The sequence below is a fragment of the Mus caroli genome, chromosome 1 (genome assembly GCF_900094665.2).
Source record: "Mus caroli chromosome 1, CAROLI_EIJ_v1.1, whole genome shotgun sequence".
NCBI lineage: Eukaryota > Metazoa > Chordata > Mammalia > Rodentia > Muridae > Mus > Mus caroli.
The window spans coordinates 181,967,465-181,971,891 of record NC_034570.1 but is presented as its reverse complement, the minus strand read 5'-3'; the positions used below and the strand labels follow the sequence as shown (position 1 = coordinate 181,971,891).

Below are 4,427 nucleotides of genomic sequence, written 5' to 3'. Positions count from 1 at the left end.
AATTAGTGATCAAGGGGGAAAGAAAGGCCCCTTGTGGGTGGGACCATCTCTGGGCTGGTAGTCTTGGGTTCTATAAGAGAGCAGGCTGAGCAAGCCAGGAAAAGCAAGCCAGTAAAGGATATCCCTCCATAGCCTCTGCATCAGCTCCTGCTCCCTGACCTGCTTGAGTTCTAGTCCTGACTTCTTTCAGTGATGAACAGCAGTGTAGAAATGTAAGCTGAATAAACCCTTTCCTCCCCAACTTGCTTCTTGGTCATGATGTTTGTGCAGGAATAGAAACCTTGATTAAGACAGCCACCAACCCAGGAACCTGGGGGGTGAGAGGGCAGTGAGTTCCTCTGAGACAGTCAAGCCCTGATTTTTTTATCCTCTGGAAGCACACCCGTAATACAGAGTAAAGTCAAGAGCAGTTTCTTCTAGGCTCTGAACTGCACCTCACTTTATCATTCTCTTGGCCCAAAGACACAAATTGGGTTACTGACCCTGACTAGCCCTGGTCATTCTATAAGGCCTTTCTATAGAAGCAAAGGAAGTGAGGGGCTAGCACACTGCCTCACAGGACACATAGGAGAAAAACTCATAAGGACAGTGACCAGGCCCTCCTCCTGAGGCTGCTGCAGAGAGCAGTTAGGAGCTTACCACGGAGCCTTTTCAGACTTTGAAATTCTGTAGCCACAGAGGTGCACACCAGTGGCCAGTCTCCCTCTGACTCAGGGTCACACTGGTTTGTCCTGTTCTCATGCTTCTAACATTTGGAAAATTAAAAATCTGTCAAGACCTCTTGTGTTCAGGAAATCAAGTGTCCTTTTTTGTTTTTTGTTTTGTTTTTTGTTTTTCAAGACAGGGTTTCACTGTGCAACCCTGGCTGTCCTGGAACTCAATCTGTAGACCAGGCTGGCCTCAAACTCAGAAATCCACCTGGCTCTGCCTCCCAAGTGCTGGGATTAAAGGCGAGTGCCACCACGCCCTGCAAGTGTCCCTCTTTTAATCTCAATAATTTAAACAGTGCAGATTAAAAATCTGAGTGTTCAATGTGGCCATTATTTTAGCCTAGCTCCATCCCCTGCACATATTTCCACTCACTGTACCCCCTAAAGAAATACATACATATTCTTCCCTGTTATAAATTAGAGACTATATGTACTCTGTGTGTGTGTGTGTGTGTGTGTGTGTGTGTGTGTGTGTGTGTATACATAGTGAAATAATGGCCTTTCTAGCTGGGAGGTTAATTTGTACTGAAATAGCATTTTTATATTTGTGTGTATCAGTGAGTTTTATGAAACATTGTGAGTCCCTAATTTTCCATCTCACTGAAAGCACATCAATAAGACAAAGCAAGTACATTATGTGTGTAAGTACCTGTTTGTGTGGCTGTATGCACATTTGTGCATGTGTGTATATGTGCATGTGTGCATTTATGCATGTATGTGTGTATGTGTGCATGTATGTATGTGTGCGTGTGTACATGTGTGTGTGTATGTGTGCATGTATGTATGTATACATGTGTGTATGTGTGCATTTGTGTATGTGTGTATATAGAGCTTGATGGTAGGTGTCTTCCTTGACTAACATCTAACTTTTGAAATATGTTCTCTCACTAAACATGACGCTTATTGACTCTGCTGGGCTGGCTAGCCAATAAACTCTGAGATCCACCTGTTTCTGCCCATCCCAGGACTGGAGTAACAGGCACACACAACTGCACATAGCTATTCACACAGATAGGGTAAATCAAAATTAAGGTCCTTGTGTTTGCAGCAGACACTTTACCAACTGAGCCATCCCCCAGCACCTACAACAGCATTTATAAATCACTCACAGTGTAGATAGTCACTCTTCCTGTCTTCATGGAGTCAGACAGATTGCTCTGCCCTGCACGGATGAGTTTATTTCTTGATTTAGCAGGCTTATAAAGATTATTACATTTCATAAAAGAAAAAAAAAAAAAACACCAAAGACAGAGGGTGCTTTACCACAAAGGCAAGGAAACCAGGAGCCACGCTGAGTCAAGGCCATTCAGAGGAGGGAGAGGGGAAGTCATCTTCCTTGAGAACAGCTTGGTGTATTTATTATTATATCTACTAATCCTTTTATTACTGTTCTTGTTGTTGTGTGCATGATGTGTGTGAGCATGGCGTGTGTGTGTGCATGATGTGTGTGTGTACATGATATGTGTGTTCATGGTGTGTGTGGGCATGATGTATGTGGGCATGGTGTGTGTGTGTACATGATATGTGTGTTCATGGTGTGTGTGGGCATGGTGTGTGTGGGCATGATGTATGTGGGCATGCTGTGTGTGGGCATGCTGTGTGTGTGCATGGTGTAGTGTGGGCATGGTGTGTGTGGGCATGGTGTGTGTGGGCATGATGTATGTGGGCATGGTGTGTGTGGGCATGGTGTGTGTGGGCATGCTGTGTGTGGGCATGATGTATGTGTGCATGGTGTGTGTGGGCATGATGTATGTGGCCATGGTGTGTGTGGGCATGGTGTGTGTGGGCATGGTGTGTGTGGGCATGGTGTGTGTGGGCATGGTGTGTGTGGGCATGATGTATGTGGGCATGGTGTGTGTGGGCATGGTGTGTGTGGGCATGGTGTGTGTGAGCATGATGTGTGTGGGCATGATGTATGTGTCCACGGTGTGTATGTGCACGTGTAAGATGACTTTCCCTCTCCCTCCTCTGAATGGCCTTGGCTCAGCGTGGCTCTTGTCTTCCTTGCCTTTATGGTAAAGCACCCTCTGTCTTTGGTGGTTTCTTTTTCTTTTATGAAATGTAATACTCTTGGTGTGTGCAGGGATGATGTGTGTGGACATGACATGTGTGAGCATGATGTGTGTGATCACTCCTGCCATGGGGCAGAAGAGGTCAGAGGACAATGTTATAGGGTCTGTTTGATCCTTCTACCTTAACATGGAACATGGATTTTGGGGGATCAAACTCAGGTCACCAGGCTTGTGTGGCAAGCACCTTTAGCCACCAAGCCATACTGGTGATCCTAGTTTGATCTACTTTTAAGTAAAGGTATACGCCTACTACTTTCAAAGATTAGCGTCTGATGAAAACTTACAACTAGATTCTCCTTCCGACTTACCCACTTACATAAGTGCCTCTTTTTTTTTTTTTGCAAATTTACATTATTTTTAAAAAGTTAAAAGATGCATGGTTAATACAGTTCTGCATTTTTCTTTTTTTATTAGATGTTTTCTTTATTTACATTTCAAATGTTATCCCCTTTCCTAGTTTCCCCTCCAAAAATCCCCTATCCCCTTCCCTCTCCCACTGCCCCTCAACCCACCCACTCACATTCCTGGTCCTAGCATTTCCCTATACTGGGGCATAGAGCCTTTACAGGACCAAGGGCCCCTCCTCCCGTTGATGACTGACTAGGTGTCCTTTAAGTACCAAGTACAAGGTAAGATCATGAGGCAATCAGACTGCAAGACATGGACCCTGAACATAACGAACTGCTAAGACATATGGACATGTGACAGCTAGCTAGAGAAAGAGGCAAGAAGGTGACATGTGCCTGGCATCCTAGCAAAAGACTGTTATAAAAGATTGCCCAAAAACAGAGGGCAGAAGTGGCAGTGTACACCTGTGAGCCCCACACTTAGGAGGCCTAGGCAGGAGGATTGGAAGCTCAACACCCACGACCACATTCAAGGCCAGCTTTAGCTACAGAAAACCCTTTGATAATAATAAAAAGAAGGGCCGGGGGAGCGCAGAAAATTAATCACTTGCTGTTCAGGCATAATGACCAGAGCTCAGACCCCTAAAGCCCACATAAAGCAGTGTACAGAACTACTCATCTGTAATCCCAGCACACAGGTGGTGAGCGGTAGGCAGAGGCAGGAAAATCCCTGGATCAGACAGCCTGGCAGTCAACAAGGTACCCACACTCTACATGAACACCTACACACATACACAAACAGAATTAAAAGCCCCATATGCACTTCTCTTCTATCATCCTGTGTGGCAGTTTGAATAACAATGTCCCCATAGACTCATATATATGATGTTTGATGAAGCTGTTTGGGAAGGATTAGGAGGTGTGGCCTTGTTGAAGGGGTGGGGTTTGAAGTTTCAAATGCCAACACTAAGCTAGTTTATTCTCTCTCTGACTGTCCAAGTTGTTCAGATATGAGCTCTCAGCTACTGCCATGTTGTTTATGGACTAACCTTCTGAAATTGTAAATAATCCCCCAATTAAATGTTCTATAAGTGGCTTGGTCATGGTGTTCCATCATAACAGCAAGACAGTAACTAATCCTGCAAGATATTGTAACTGCCAAGAAGCCGGTGCCCCCACCCCACAGCCACACACACACACACACCACAGCCACACACACACCACAGCCACACACACACCACAGCCACACACACACCACAGCCACACACACACACACACCACACACACACACACCACAG

The 4,427-nt window shown here is 45.3% G+C and overlaps 1 protein-coding gene across 4 annotated transcripts in view; it reads right to left on the bottom strand.

The window, feature by feature from the left end:
• Kcnh1 (potassium voltage-gated channel subfamily H member 1) overlaps nt 1-4,427 on the bottom strand; it is a 308,441-nt gene that overhangs the window by 279,320 nt on the left and 24,694 nt on the right. The gene's annotated exons all lie outside the window — the stretch shown is intronic.